Source organism: Ambystoma mexicanum, chromosome 2q (assembly GCF_040938575.1).
Source record: "Ambystoma mexicanum isolate Mex_15411 chromosome 2q, UKY_AmexF1_1, whole genome shotgun sequence".
NCBI lineage: Eukaryota > Metazoa > Chordata > Amphibia > Caudata > Ambystomatidae > Ambystoma > Ambystoma mexicanum.
Window position 1 is genome coordinate 127,046,261 of NC_090924.1, and position 15,350 is coordinate 127,061,610.

Consider the following 15,350-nt stretch of genomic DNA (forward strand, 5'->3'; position numbering starts at 1 on the left):
TTTAGGCTGGATTGTGTGAGCTTCAGGCGCAAGGCATTTGATTAGTCTTTAAGCAGGTCCACTTGCACTGCCCTTTGCACCTGTTCTCCCAGTCCCTACAAAGGTGAGCAAGCAGCTGTTTCTGTAGTGTAGTGGTTATCACGTTCGCCTCACACGCGAAAGGTCCCCGGTTCGAGACCGGGCAGAAACACTCTCTGCTGGCATTTTACACAAAATAGTTTTTTTCCCCTTTTGTCACACACAAATGTAAAGTATGAACTTATTTGCTTTCTCATGGAAATAGCATATGCTCTCAAGAGCTTGAGAAATACACTGGGAAGGCAAGCATCCTCACATGTATTCTGTATATGGGGCCAATAAAAAAATGCACGCGCTTGCATTTTGTGTATGTAATGTTGCAGAGCACAGAGAGGATTTATTTTCCCTACTGCTGGGTATTTGGGTCTCTGGGATCACAGTTGGGTCCGCTCCGTCCTCTGAAATGGTCCATATTAGTTACATAGGTTAGTGTACCAAAGAAATAATACATTTTCATATACAGCTTCTTCATTTCTGTGTTCTGAGGGATTACCAGTTGTAAGAAATGCACTTGCCAGTACAGTGATTCCCTGGCTTTCTCTGGCCCGAGAAAGCTTTTCCTCTGAAGTGGGAACAGAAGTTGGACTGCTTCTGCTGAACTTCCTGAAAGCAGAGCTGGCGGGAGGAGGGACTTTTTGAGTGCTGGGAAAATTTGAGCTGGAAATTTGCATCGGCTGGACAGAGATTGCTTGGAGCAGCCAAAATATAATAACGGCCATGGCGCTCAAGTAAAGCAGAAAGCTTTTAGTATACACCTTTTGCACTCTTGTCAACGAAGCTGGGCTCTGTGAATGCTCACCCTACGCAAGAAAAGAGAACAGACTTTGCTGGTGACCTAAATATATCTCGCCTGATCGAGCACGATCGAGCTCTGAGTGAGCAGCTGTGCAATGGTCATCTTTACCAAAGGGGAGATGCTGCTTTTTCCAGTGTCACGCCCATGCTCTCAGGGCTGGAGGGAGGAGGGCTGCTTTTTGTTTTTACAGGCAAAAGGAAAGGCCCAGCCCTCAGAGCTTCTGCCAATGCAGATCCCAGCAGGTGCAAAATAAAGGCTCTCCCCCACCTTGCCAGCTGCAGATTGATCAGAAGACTGCTAGTCTAGTGTGTTGGGCCACTTTCTCTCTTCTGTGTATCGTCCCCTCTTATTACATAAACAGCATAAGAGGAATAAAGGAAGGAAGGAAGGAAGGAAGGAACAGTGTATCGCAAGCACCTTCCACCCTGATGTCAATGGGCCACCAACCTTCGGGATGAGGAGGAGACCTGTGAAGACAGTCAGAGCGTGCCGACTGGGGCATTCATTTGGCTCATACACCGACAAGGCTTTCAGCGGCAGGAACAAACTTCAGGAATAGGCATTCTTGGCCTCGAATCCTAAGGGGGGTGCAAACGCTGAGGACAATTCCGTCAAATGCTCAAAGGACCGTGGCTCGTTGGTCTAGGGGTATGATTCTCGCTTTGAGTGCGAGAGGTCCCGGGTTCAAATCCCGGACGAGCCCAATCAAGGTGGTTAACTTGAGCTCCTTTTTTTTGTTTTTTCAATGTTATTTTCATTGGACAGACTCTCTGGTTTTCTCGGTAAGCAGTAGTCGATGAACAATTCACTTCCTGAACCTCTTTGCGTGCCATGTCCTTGCGACAAGCACTTTGTGTTCTCTGTTAGCTCTCAGTAACATTCCTTGATTTGCTTGTGAGTTTTGGCCGTCCGATCTCAAAGTGGAAATATGTCCTTCCCTCTGTACGCTGCATAGGCCCTCAGCTGGCATACTTGTATATGTGCGCATGCTTGATAGGACGTATGTTTTAGGCTGGATTGTGTGAGCTTCAGGCGCAAGGCATTTGATTAGTCTTTAAGCAGGTCCACTTGCACTGCCCTTTGCACCTGTTCTCCCAGTCCCTACAAAGGTGAGCAAGCAGCTGTTTCTGTAGTGTAGTGGTTATCACGCACACGCGAAAGGTCCCCGGTTCGAGACCGGGCAGAAACACTCTCTGCTGGCATTTTACACAAAATAGTTTTTTTCCCCTTTTGTCACACACAAATGTAAAGTATGAACTTATTTGCGTTCCCATGGAAATAGCATATGCTCTCAAGAGCTTGAGAAATACACTGGGAAGGCAAGCATCCTCACATGTATTCTGTATATGGGGCCAATAAAAAAATGCACGCGCTTGCATTTTGTGTATGTAATGTTGCAGAGCACAGAGAGGATTTATTTTCCCTACTGCTGGGTATTTGGGTCTCTGGGATCACAGTTGGGTCCGCTCCGTCCTCTGAAATGGTCCATATTAGTTACATAGGTTAGTGTACCAAAGAAATAATACATTTTCATATACAGCTTCTTCATTTCTGTGTTCTGAGGGATTACCAGTTGTAAGAAATGCACTTGCCGGTACAGTGATTCCCTGGCTTTCTCTGGCCCGAGAAAGCTTTTCCTCTGAAGTGGGAACAGAAGTTGGACTGCTTCTGCTGAACTTCCTGAAAGCAGAGCTGGCGGGAGGAGGGACTTTTTGAGTGCTGGGAAAATTTGAGCTGGAAATTTGCATCGGCTGGACAGAGATTGCTTGGAGCAGCCAAAATATAATAACGGCCATGGCGCTCAAGTAAAGCAGAAAGCTTTTAGTATACACCTTTTGCACTCTTGTCAACGAAGCTGGGCTCTGTGAATGCTCACCCTACGCAAGAAAAGAGAACAGACTTTGCTGGTGACCTAAATATATCTCGCCTGATCGAGCCTGATCGAGCACGATCGAGCTCTGAGTGAGCAGCTGTGCAATGGTCATCTTTACCAAAGGGGAGATGCTGCTTTTTCCAGTGTCACGCCCATGCTCTCAGGGCTGGAGGGAGGAGGGCTGCTTTTTGTTTTTACAGGCAAAAGGAAAGGCCCAGCCCTCAGAGCTTCTGCCAATGCAGATCCCAGCAGGTGCAAAATAAAGGCTCTCCCCCACCTTGCCAGCTGCAGATTGATCAGAAGACTGCTAGTCTAGTGTGTTGGGCCACTTTCTCTCTTCTGTGTATCGTCCCCTCTTATTACATAAACAGCATAAGAGGAATAAAGGAAGGAAGGAAGGAAGGAAGGAACAGTGTATCGCAAGCACCTTCCACCCTGATGTCAATGGGCCACCAACCTTCGGGATGAGGAGGAGACCTGTGAAGACAGTCAGAGCGTGCCGACTGGGGCATTCATTTGGCTCATACACCGACAAGGCTTTCAGCGGCAGGAACAAACTTCAGGAAAAGGCATTCTTGGCCTCGAATCCTAAGGGGGGTGCAAACGCTGAGGACAATTCCGTCAAATGCTCAAAGGACCGTGGCTCGTTGGTCTAGGGGTATGATTCTCGCTTTGGGTGCGAGAGGTCCCGGGTTCAAATCCCGGACGAGCCCAATCAAGGTGGTTAACTTGAGCTCCTTTTTTTTGTTTTTTCAATGTTATTTTCATTGGACAGACTCTCTGGTTTTCTCGGTAAGCAGTAGTCGATGAACAATTCACTTCCTGAACCTCTTTGCGTGCCATGTCCTTGCGACAAGCACTTTGTGTTCTCTGTTAGCTCTCAGTAACATTCCTTGATTTGCTTGTGAGTTTTGGCCGTCCGATCTCAAAGTGGAAATATGTCCTTCCCTCTGTACGCTGCATAGGCCCTCAGCTGGCATACTTGTATATGTGCGCATGCTTGATAGGACGTATGTTTTAGGCTGGATTGTGTGAGCTTCAGGCGCAAGGCATTTGATTAGTCTTTAAGCAGGTCCACTTGCACTGCCCTTTGCACCTGTTCTCCCAGTCCCTACAAAGGTGAGCAAGCAGCTGTTTCTATAGTGTAGTGGTTATCACGTTTGCCTCACACGCGAAAGGTCCCCGGTTCGAGACCGGGCAGAAACACTCTCTGCTGGCATTTTACACAAAATAGTTTTTTTCCCCTTTTGTCACACACAAATGTAAAGTATGAACTTATTTGCGTTCCCATGGAAATAGCATATGCTCTCAAGAGCTTGAGAAATACACTGGGAAGGCAAGCATCCTCACATGTATTCTGTATATGGGGCCAATAAAAAAATGCACGCGCTTGCATTTTGTGTATGTAATGTTGCAGAGCACAGAGAGGATTTATTTTCCCTACTGCTGGGTATTTGGGTCTCTGGGATCACAGTTGGGTCCGCTCCGTCCTCTGAAATGGTCCATATTAGTTACATAGGTTAGTGTACCAAAGAAATAATACATTTTCATATACAGCTTCTTCATTTCTGTGTTCTGAGGGATTACCAGTTGTAAGAAATGCACTTGCCGGTACAGTGATTCCCTGGCTTTCTCTGGCCCGAGAAAGCTTTTCCTCTGAAGTGGGAACAGAAGTTGGACTGCTTCTGCTGAACTTCCTGAAAGCAGAGCTGGCGGGAGGAGGGACTTTTTGAGTGCTGGGAAAATTTGAGCTGGAAATTTGCATCGGCTGGACAGAGATTGCTTGGAGCAGCCAAAATATAATAACGGGCATGGCGCTCAAGTAAAGCAGAAAGCTTTTAGTATACACCTTTTGCACTCTTGTCAACGAAGCTGGGCTCTGTGAATGCTCACCCTACGCAAGAAAAGAGAACAGACTTTGCTGGTGACCTAAATATATCTCGCCTGATCGAGCCTGATCGAGCACGATCGAGCTCTGAGTGAGCAGCTGTGCAATGGTCATCTTTACCAAAGGGGAGATGCTGCTTTTTCCAGTGTCACGCCCATGCTCTCAGGGCTGGAGGGAGGAGGGCTGCTTTTTGTTTTTACAGGCAAAAGGAAAGGCCCAGCCCTCAGAGCTTCTGCCAATGCAGATCCCAGCAGGTGCAAAATAAAGGCTCTCCCCCACCTTGCCAGCTGCAGATTGATCAGAAGACTGCTAGTCTAGTGTGTTGGGCCACTTTCTCTCTTCTGTGTATCGTCCCCTCTTATTACATAAACAGCATAAGAGGAATAAAGGAAGGAAGGAAGGAAGGAAGGAACAGTGTATCGCAAGCACCTTCCACCCTGATGTCAATGGGCCACCAACCTTCGGGATGAGGAGGAGACCTGTGAAGACAGTCAGAGCGTGCCGACTGGGGCATTCATTTGGCTCATACACCGACAAGGCTTTCAGCGACAGGAACAAACTTCAGGAAAAGGCATTCTTGGCCTCGAATCCTAAGGGGGGTGCAAACGCTGAGGACAATTCCGTCAAATGCTCAAAGGACCGTGGCTCGTTGGTCTAGGGGTATGATTCTCGCTTTGGGTGCGAGAGGTCCCGGGTTCAAATCCCGGACGAGCCCAATCAAGGTGGTTAACTTGAGCTCCTTTTTTTTGTTTTTTCAATGTTATTTTCATTGGACAGACTCTCTGGTTTTCTCGGTAAGCAGTAGTCGATGAACAATTCACTTCCTGAACCTCTTTGCGTGCCATGTCCTTGCGACAAGCACTTTGTGTTCTCTGTTAGCTCTCAGTAACATTCCTTGATTTGCTTGTGAGTTTTGGCCGTCCGATCTCAAAGTGGAAATATGTCCTTCCCTCTGTACGCTGCATAGGCCCTCAGCTGGCATACTTGTATATGTGCGCATGCTTGATAGGACGTATGTTTTAGGCTGGATTGTGTGAGCTTCAGGCGCAAGGCATTTGATTAGTCTTTAAGCAGGTCCACTTGCACTGCCCTTTGCACCTGTTCTCCCAGTCCCTACAAAGATGAGCAAGCAGCTGTTTCTGTAGTGTAGTGGTTATCACGGTCGCCTCACACGCGAAAGGTCCCCGGTTCGAGACCGGGCAGAAACACTCTCTGCTGGCATTTTACACAAAATAGTTTTTTTCCCCTTTTGTCACACACAAATGTAAAGTATGAACTTATTTGCGTTCTCATGGAAATAGCATATGCTCTCAAGAGCTTGAGAAATACACTGGGAAGGCAAGCATCCTCACATGTATTCTGTATTTGGGGCCCATAAAAAAATGCACGCGCTTGCATTTTGTGTATGTAATGTTGCAGAGCACAGAGAGGATTTATTTTCCCTACTGCTGGGTATTTGGGTCTCTGGGATCACAGTTGGGTCCGCTCCGTCCTCTGAAATGGTCCATATTAGTTACATAGGTTAGTGTACCAAAGAAATAATACATTTTCATATACAGCTTCTTCATTTCTGTGTTCTGAGTGATTACCAGTTGTAAGAAATGCACTTGCCGGTACAGTGATTCCCTGGCTTTCTCTGGCCCGAGAAAGCTTTTCCTCTGAAGTGGGAACAGAAGTTGGACTGCTTCTGCTGAACTTCCTGAAAGCAGAGCTGGAGGGAGGAGGGACTTTTTGAGTGCTGGGAAAATTTGAGCTGGAAATTTGCATCGGCTGGACAGAGATTGCTTGGAGCAGCCAAAATATAATAACGGCCATGGCGCTCAAGTAAAGCAGAAAGCTTTTAGTATACACCTTTTGCACTCTTGTCAACGAAGCTGGGCTCTGTGAATGCTCACCCTACGCAAGAAAAGAGAACAGACTTTGCTGGTGACCTAAATATATCTCGCCTGATCGAGCACGATCGAGCTCTGAGTGAGCAGCTGTGCAATGGTCATCTTTACCAAAGGGGAGATGCTGCTTTTTCCAGTGTCACGCCCATGCTCTCAGGGCTGGAGGGAGGAGGGCTGCTTTTTGTTTTTACAGGCAAAAGGAAAGGCCCAGCCCTCAGAGCTTCTGCCAATGCAGATCCCAGCAGGTGCAAAATAAAGGCTCTCCCCCACCTTGCCAGCTGCAGATTGATCAGAAGACTGCTAGTCTAGTGTGTTGGGCCACTTTCTCTCTTCTGTGTATCGTCCCCTCTTATTACATAAACAGCATAAGAGGAATAAAGGAAGGAAGGAAGGAAGGAAGGAACAGTGTATCGCAAGCACCTTCCACCCTGATGTCAATGGGCCACCAACCTTCGGGATGAGGAGGAGACCTGTGAAGACAGTCAGAGCGTGCCGACTGGGGCATTCATTTGGCTCATACACCGACAAGGCTTTCAGCGGCAGGAACAAACTTCAGGAATAGGCATTCTTGGCCTCGAATCCTAAGGGGGGTGCAAACGCTGAGGACAATTCCGTCAAATGCTCAAAGGACCGTGGCTCGTTGGTCTAGGGGTATGATTCTCGCTTTGGGTGCGAGAGGTCCCGGGTTCAAATCCCGGACGAGCCCAATCAAGGTGGTTAACTTGAGCTCCTTTTTTTTGTTTTTTCAATGTTATTTTCATTGGACAGACTCTCTGGTTTTCTCGGTAAGCAGTAGTCGATGAACAATTCACTTCCTGAACCTCTTTGCGTGCCATGTCCTTGCGACAAGCACTTTGTGTTCTCTGTTAGCTCTCAGTAACATTCCTTGATTTGCTTGTGAGTTTTGGCCGTCCGATCTCAAAGTGGAAATATGTCCTTCCCTCTGTACGCTGCATAGGCCCTCAGCTGGCATACTTGTATATGTGCGCATGCTTGATAGGACGTATGTTTTAGGCTGGATTGTGTGAGCTTCAGGCGCAAGGCATTTGATTAGTCTTTAAGCAGGTCCACTTGCACTGCCCTTTGCACCTGTTCTCCCAGTCCCTACAAAGGTGAGCAAGCAGCTGTTTCTGTAGTGTAGTGGTTATCACGCACACGCGAAAGGTCCCCGGTTCGAGACCGGGCAGAAACACTCTCTGCTGGCATTTTACACAAAATAGTTTTTTTCCCCTTTTGTCACACACAAATGTAAAGTATGAACTTATTTGCGTTCCCATGGAAATAGCATATGCTCTCAAGAGCTTGAGAAATACACTGGGAAGGCAAGCATCCTCACATGTATTCTGTATATGGGGCCAATAAAAAAATGCACGCGCTTGCATTTTGTGTATGTAATGTTGCAGAGCACAGAGAGGATTTATTTTCCCTACTGCTGGGTATTTGGGTCTCTGGGATCACAGTTGGGTCCGCTCCGTCCTCTGAAATGGTCCATATTAGTTACATAGGTTAGTGTACCAAAGAAATAATACATTTTCATATACAGCTTCTTCATTTCTGTGTTCTGAGGGATTACCAGTTGTAAGAAATGCACTTGCCGGTACAGTGATTCCCTGGCTTTCTCTGGCCCGAGAAAGCTTTTCCTCTGAAGTGGGAACAGAAGTTGGACTGCTTCTGCTGAACTTCCTGAAAGCAGAGCTGGCGGGAGGAGGGACTTTTTGAGTGCTGGGAAAATTTGAGCTGGAAATTTGCATCGGCTGGACAGAGATTGCTTGGAGCAGCCAAAATATAATAACGGCCATGGCGCTCAAGTAAAGCAGAAAGCTTTTAGTATACACCTTTTGCACTCTTGTCAACGAAGCTGGGCTCTGTGAATGCTCACCCTACGCAAGAAAAGAGAACAGACTTTGCTGGTGACCTAAATATATCTCGCCTGATCGAGCCTGATCGAGCACGATCGAGCTCTGAGTGAGCAGCTGTGCAATGGTCATCTTTACCAAAGGGGAGATGCTGCTTTTTCCAGTGTCACGCCCATGCTCTCAGGGCTGGAGGGAGGAGGGCTGCTTTTTGTTTTTACAGGCAAAAGGAAAGGCCCAGCCCTCAGAGCTTCTGCCAATGCAGATCCCAGCAGGTGCAAAATAAAGGCTCTCCCCCACCTTGCCAGCTGCAGATTGATCAGAAGACTGCTAGTCTAGTGTGTTGGGCCACTTTCTCTCTTCTGTGTATCGTCCCCTCTTATTACATAAACAGCATAAGAGGAATAAAGGAAGGAAGGAAGGAAGGAAGGAACAGTGTATCGCAAGCACCTTCCACCCTGATGTCAATGGGCCACCAACCTTCGGGATGAGGAGGAGACCTGTGAAGACAGTCAGAGCGTGCCGACTGGGGCATTCATTTGGCTCATACACCGACAAGGCTTTCAGCGGCAGGAACAAACTTCAGGAAAAGGCATTCTTGGCCTCGAATCCTAAGGGGGGTGCAAACGCTGAGGACAATTCCGTCAAATGCTCAAAGGACCGTGGCTCGTTGGTCTAGGGGTATGATTCTCGCTTTGGGTGCGAGAGGTCCCGGGTTCAAATCCCGGACGAGCCCAATCAAGGTGGTTAACTTGAGCTCCTTTTTTTTGTTTTTTCAATGTTATTTTCATTGGACAGACTCTCTGGTTTTCTCGGTAAGCAGTAGTCGATGAACAATTCACTTCCTGAACCTCTTTGCGTGCCATGTCCTTGCGACAAGCACTTTGTGTTCTCTGTTAGCTCTCAGTAACATTCCTTGATTTGCTTGTGAGTTTTGGCCGTCCGATCTCAAAGTGGAAATATGTCCTTCCCTCTGTACGCTGCATAGGCCCTCAGCTGGCATACTTGTATATGTGCGCATGCTTGATAGGACGTATGTTTTAGGCTGGATTGTGTGAGCTTCAGGCGCAAGGCATTTGATTAGTCTTTAAGCAGGTCCACTTGCACTGCCCTTTGCACCTGTTCTCCCAGTCCCTACAAAGGTGAGCAAGCAGCTGTTTCTATAGTGTAGTGGTTATCACGTTTGCCTCACACGCGAAAGGTCCCCGGTTCGAGACCGGGCAGAAACACTCTCTGCTGGCATTTTACACAAAATAGTTTTTTTCCCCTTTTGTCACACACAAATGTAAAGTATGAACTTATTTGCGTTCCCATGGAAATAGCATATGCTCTCAAGAGCTTGAGAAATACACTGGGAAGGCAAGCATCCTCACATGTATTCTGTATATGGGGCCAATAAAAAAATGCACGCGCTTGCATTTTGTGTATGTAATGTTGCAGAGCACAGAGAGGATTTATTTTCCCTACTGCTGGGTATTTGGGTCTCTGGGATCACAGTTGGGTCCGCTCCGTCCTCTGAAATGGTCCATATTAGTTACATAGGTTAGTGTACCAAAGAAATAATACATTTTCATATACAGCTTCTTCATTTCTGTGTTCTGAGGGATTACCAGTTGTAAGAAATGCACTTGCCGGTACAGTGATTCCCTGGCTTTCTCTGGCCCGAGAAAGCTTTTCCTCTGAAGTGGGAACAGAAGTTGGACTGCTTCTGCTGAACTTCCTGAAAGCAGAGCTGGCGGGAGGAGGGACTTTTTGAGTGCTGGGAAAATTTGAGCTGGAAATTTGCATCGGCTGGACAGAGATTGCTTGGAGCAGCCAAAATATAATAACGGGCATGGCGCTCAAGTAAAGCAGAAAGCTTTTAGTATACACCTTTTGCACTCTTGTCAACGAAGCTGGGCTCTGTGAATGCTCACCCTACGCAAGAAAAGAGAACAGACTTTGCTGGTGACCTAAATATATCTCGCCTGATCGAGCCTGATCGAGCACGATCGAGCTCTGAGTGAGCAGCTGTGCAATGGTCATCTTTACCAAAGGGGAGATGCTGCTTTTTCCAGTGTCACGCCCATGCTCTCAGGGCTGGAGGGAGGAGGGCTGCTTTTTGTTTTTACAGGCAAAAGGAAAGGCCCAGCCCTCAGAGCTTCTGCCAATGCAGATCCCAGCAGGTGCAAAATAAAGGCTCTCCCCCACCTTGCCAGCTGCAGATTGATCAGAAGACTGCTAGTCTAGTGTGTTGGGCCACTTTCTCTCTTCTGTGTATCGTCCCCTCTTATTACATAAACAGCATAAGAGGAATAAAGGAAGGAAGGAAGGAAGGAAGGAACAGTGTATCGCAAGCACCTTCCACCCTGATGTCAATGGGCCACCAACCTTCGGGATGAGGAGGAGACCTGTGAAGACAGTCAGAGCGTGCCGACTGGGGCATTCATTTGGCTCATACACCGACAAGGCTTTCAGCGGCAGGAACAAACTTCAGGAAAAGGCATTCTTGGCCTCGAATCCTAAGGGGGGTGCAAACGCTGAGGACAATTCCGTCAAATGCTCAAAGGACCGTGGCTCGTTGGTCTAGGGGTATGATTCTCGCTTTGGGTGCGAGAGGTCCCGGGTTCAAATCCCGGACGAGCCCAATCAAGGTGGTTAACTTGAGCTCCTTTTTTTTGTTTTTTCAATGTTATTTTCATTGGACAGACTCTCTGGTTTTCTCGGTAAGCAGTAGTCGATGAACAATTCACTTCCTGAACCTCTTTGCGTGCCATGTCCTTGCGACAAGCACTTTGTGTTCTCTGTTAGCTCTCAGTAACATTCCTTGATTTGCTTGTGAGTTTTGGCCGTCCGATCTCAAAGTGGAAATATGTCCTTCCCTCTGTACGCTGCATAGGCCCTCAGCTGGCATACTTGTATATGTGCGCATGCTTGATAGGACGTATGTTTTAGGCTGGATTGTGTGAGCTTCAGGCGCAAGGCATTTGATTAGTCTTTAAGCAGGTCCACTTGCACTGCCCTTTGCACCTGTTCTCCCAGTCCCTACAAAGATGAGCAAGCAGCTGTTTCTGTAGTGTAGTGGTTATCACGGTCGCCTCACACGCGAAAGGTCCCCGGTTCGAGACCGGGCAGAAACACTCTCTGCTGGCATTTTACACAAAATAGTTTTTTTCCCCTTTTGTCACACACAAATGTAAAGTATGAACTTATTTGCGTTCTCATGGAAATAGCATATGCTCTCAAGAGCTTGAGAAATACACTGGGAAGGCAAGCATCCTCACATGTATTCTGTATTTGGGGCCCATAAAAAAATGCACGCGCTTGCATTTTGTGTATGTAATGTTGCAGAGCACAGAGAGGATTTATTTTCCCTACTGCTGGGTATTTGGGTCTCTGGGATCACAGTTGGGTCCGCTCCGTCCTCTGAAATGGTCCATATTAGTTACATAGGTTAGTGTACCAAAGAAATAATACATTTTCATATACAGCTTCTTCATTTCTGTGTTCTGAGTGATTACCAGTTGTAAGAAATGCACTTGCCGGTACAGTGATTCCCTGGCTTTCTCTGGCCCGAGAAAGCTTTTCCTCTGAAGTGGGAACAGAAGTTGGACTGCTTCTGCTGAACTTCCTGAAAGCAGAGCTGGAGGGAGGAGGGACTTTTTGAGTGCTGGGAAAATTTGAGCTGGAAATTTGCATCGGCTGGACAGAGATTGCTTGGAGCAGCCAAAATATAATAACGGCCATGGCGCTCAAGTAAAGCAGAAAGCTTTTAGTATACACCTTTTGCACTCTTGTCAACGAAGCTGGGCTCTGTGAATGCTCACCCTACGCAAGAAAAGAGAACAGACTTTGCTGGTGACCTAAATATATCTCGCCTGATCGAGCACGATCGAGCTCTGAGTGAGCAGCTGTGCAATGGTCATCTTTACCAAAGGGGAGATGCTGCTTTTTCCAGTGTCACGCCCATGCTCTCAGGGCTGGAGGGAGGAGGGCTGCTTTTTGTTTTTACAGGCAAAAGGAAAGGCCCAGCCCTCAGAGCTTCTGCCAATGCAGATCCCAGCAGGTGCAAAATAAAGGCTCTCCCCCACCTTGCCAGCTGCAGATTGATCAGAAGACTGCTAGTCTAGTGTGTTGGGCCACTTTCTCTCTTCTGTGTATCGTCCCCTCTTATTACATAAACAGCATAAGAGGAATAAAGGAAGGAAGGAAGGAAGGAAGGAACAGTGTATCGCAAGCACCTTCCACCCTGATGTCAATGGGCCACCAACCTTCGGGATGAGGAGGAGACCTGTGAAGACAGTCAGAGCGTGCCGACTGGGGCATTCATTTGGCTCATACACCGACAAGGCTTTCAGCGGCAGGAACAAACTTCAGGAATAGGCATTCTTGGCCTCGAATCCTAAGGGGGGTGCAAACGCTGAGGACAATTCCGTCAAATGCTCAAAGGACCGTGGCTCGTTGGTCTAGGGGTATGATTCTCGCTTTGGGTGCGAGAGGTCCCGGGTTCAAATCCCGGACGAGCCCAATCAAGGTGGTTAACTTGAGCTCCTTTTTTTTGTTTTTTCAATGTTATTTTCATTGGACAGACTCTCTGGTTTTCTCGGTAAGCAGTAGTCGATGAACAATTCACTTCCTGAACCTCTTTGCATGCCATGTCCTTGCGACAAGCACTTTGTGTTCTCTGTTAGCTCTCAGTAACATTCCTTGATTTGCTTGTGAGTTTTGGCCGTCCGATCTCAAAGTGGAAATATGTCCTTCCCTCTGTACGCTGCATAGGCCCTCAGCTGGCATACTTGTATATGTGCGCATGCTTGATAGGACGTATGTTTTAGGCTGGATTGTGTGAGCTTCAGGCGCAAGGCATTTGATTAGTCTTTAAGCAGGTCCACTTGCACTGCCCTTTGCACCTGTTCTCCCAGTCCCTACAAAGGTGAGCAAGCAGCTGTTTCTGTAGTGTAGTGGTTATCACGTTCGCCTCACACGCGAAAGGTCCCCGGTTCGAGACCGGGCAGAAACACTCTCTGCTGGCATTTTACACAAAATAGTTTTTTTCCCCTTTTGTCACACACAAATGTAAAGTATGAACTTATTTGCGTTCCCATGGAAATAGCATATGCTCTCAAGAGCTTGAGAAATACACTGGGAAGGCAAGCATCCTCACATGTATTCTGTATATGGGGCCAATAAAAAAATGCACGCGCTTGCATTTTGTGTATGTAATGTTGCAGAGCACAGAGAGGATTTATTTTCCCTACTGCTGGGTATTTGGGTCTCTGGGATCACAGTTGGGTCCGCTCCGTCCTCTGAAATGGTCCATATTAGTTACATAGGTTAGTGTACCAAAGAAATAATACATTTTCATATACAGCTTCTTCATTTCTGTGTTCTGAGGGATTACCAGTTGTAAGAAATGCACTTGCCGGTACAGTGATTCCCTGGCTTTCTCTGGCCCGAGAAAGCTTTTCCTCTGAAGTGGGAACAGAAGTTGGACTGCTTCTGCTGAACTTCCTGAAAGCAGAGCTGGCGGGAGGAGGGACTTTTTGAGTGCTGGGAAAATTTGAGCTGGAAATTTGCATCGGCTGGACAGAGATTGCTTGGAGCAGCCAAAATATAATAACGGCCATGGCGCTCAAGTAAAGCAGAAAGCTTTTAGTATACACCTTTTGCACTCTTGTCAACGAAGCTGGGCTCTGTGAATGCTCACCCTACGCAAGAAAAGAGAACAGACTTTGCTGGTGACCTAAATATATCTCGCCTGATCGAGCCTGATCGAGCACGATCGAGCTCTGAGTGAGCAGCTGTGCAATGGTCATCTTTACCAAAGGGGAGATGCTGCTTTTTCCAGTGTCACGCCCATGCTCTCAGGGCTGGAGGGAGGAGGGCTGCTTTTTGTTTTTACAGGCAAAAGGAAAGGCCCAGCCCTCAGAGCTTCTGCCAATGCAGATCCCAGCAGGTGCAAAATAAAGGCTCTCCCCCACCTTGCCAGCTGCAGATTGATCAGAAGACTGCTAGTCTAGTGTGTTGGGCCACTTTCTCTCTTCTGTGTATCGTCCCCTCTTATTACATAAACAGCATAAGAGGAATAAAGGAAGGAAGGAAGGAAGGAAGGAAGGAACAGTGTATCGCAAGCACCTTCCACCCTGATGTCAATGGGCCACCAACCTTCGGGATGAGGAGGAGACCTGTGAAGACAGTCAGAGCGTGCCGACTGGGGCATTCATTTGGCTCATACACCGACAAGGCTTTCAGCGGCAGGAACAAACTTCAGGAAAAGGCATTCTTGGCCTCGAATCCTAAGGGGGGTGCAAACGCTGAGGACAATTCCGTCAAATGCTCAAAGGACCGTGGCTCGTTGGTCTAGGGGTATGATTCTCGCTTTGGGTGCGAGAGGTCCCGGGTTCAAATCCCGGACGAGCCCAATCAAGGTGGTTAACTTGAGCTCCTTTTTTTTGTTTTTTCAATGTTATTTTCATTGGACAGACTCTCTGGTTTTCTCGGTAAGCAGTAGTCGATGAACAATTCACTTCCTGAACCTCTTTGCGTGCCATGTCCTTGCGACAAGCACTTTGTGTTCTCTGTTAGCTCTCAGTAACATTCCTTGATTTGCTTGTGAGTTTTGGCCGTCCGATCTCAAAGTGGAAATATGTCCTTCCCTCTGTACGCTGCATAGGCCCTCAGCTGGCATACTTGTATATGTGCGCATGCTTGATAGGACGTATGTTTTAGGCTGGATTGTGTGAGCTTCAGGCGCAAGGCATTTGATTAGTCTTTAAGCAGGTCCACTTGCACTGCCCTTTGCACCTGTTCTCCCAGTCCCTACAAAGGTGAGCAAGCAGCTGTTTCTGTAGTGTAGTGGTTATCACGTTCGCCTCACACGCGAAAGGTCCCCGGTTCGAGACCGGGCAGAAACACTCTCTGCTGGCATTTTACACAAAATAGTTTTTTTCCCCTTTTGTCACACACAAATGTAAAGTATGAACTTATTTGCGTT

At 47.4% G+C, this 15,350-nt stretch overlaps 11 non-coding genes across 11 annotated transcripts; all 11 read left to right on the forward strand.

Annotated features, from left to right (window-relative positions):
• Positions 1-117: 117 nt before the first annotated feature.
• Positions 118-190, forward strand: TRNAV-CAC (transfer RNA valine (anticodon CAC)). Its single transcript has one exon. It is a non-coding gene; the product is annotated as a tRNA-Val (tRNA).
• A 1,315-nt stretch (positions 191-1,505) lies between these two features.
• TRNAS-UGA (transfer RNA serine (anticodon UGA)) lies at positions 1,506-1,577 on the forward strand. Its single transcript has one exon. It is a non-coding gene; the product is annotated as a tRNA-Ser (tRNA).
• A 1,811-nt stretch (positions 1,578-3,388) lies between these two features.
• TRNAP-UGG (transfer RNA proline (anticodon UGG)) lies at positions 3,389-3,460 on the forward strand. Its single transcript has one exon. It is a non-coding gene; the product is annotated as a tRNA-Pro (tRNA).
• A 1,818-nt stretch (positions 3,461-5,278) lies between these two features.
• TRNAP-UGG (transfer RNA proline (anticodon UGG)) lies at positions 5,279-5,350 on the forward strand. Its single transcript has one exon. It is a non-coding gene; the product is annotated as a tRNA-Pro (tRNA).
• A 1,808-nt stretch (positions 5,351-7,158) lies between these two features.
• On the forward strand, positions 7,159-7,230 carry TRNAP-UGG (transfer RNA proline (anticodon UGG)). Its single transcript has one exon. It is a non-coding gene; the product is annotated as a tRNA-Pro (tRNA).
• A 1,811-nt stretch (positions 7,231-9,041) lies between these two features.
• TRNAP-UGG (transfer RNA proline (anticodon UGG)) lies at positions 9,042-9,113 on the forward strand. Its single transcript has one exon. It is a non-coding gene; the product is annotated as a tRNA-Pro (tRNA).
• Positions 9,114-10,931: 1,818 nt separating this feature from the next.
• TRNAP-UGG (transfer RNA proline (anticodon UGG)) lies at positions 10,932-11,003 on the forward strand. The gene has a single exon. It is a non-coding gene; the product is annotated as a tRNA-Pro (tRNA).
• A 1,808-nt stretch (positions 11,004-12,811) lies between these two features.
• On the forward strand, positions 12,812-12,883 carry TRNAP-UGG (transfer RNA proline (anticodon UGG)). The gene has a single exon. It is a non-coding gene; the product is annotated as a tRNA-Pro (tRNA).
• Positions 12,884-13,303: 420 nt separating this feature from the next.
• On the forward strand, positions 13,304-13,376 carry TRNAV-CAC (transfer RNA valine (anticodon CAC)). Its single transcript has one exon. It is a non-coding gene; the product is annotated as a tRNA-Val (tRNA).
• Positions 13,377-14,705: 1,329 nt separating this feature from the next.
• TRNAP-UGG (transfer RNA proline (anticodon UGG)) lies at positions 14,706-14,777 on the forward strand. The gene has a single exon. It is a non-coding gene; the product is annotated as a tRNA-Pro (tRNA).
• Positions 14,778-15,197: 420 nt separating this feature from the next.
• On the forward strand, positions 15,198-15,270 carry TRNAV-CAC (transfer RNA valine (anticodon CAC)). Its single transcript has one exon. It is a non-coding gene; the product is annotated as a tRNA-Val (tRNA).
• The last annotated feature ends 80 nt before the right edge of the window (positions 15,271-15,350 follow it).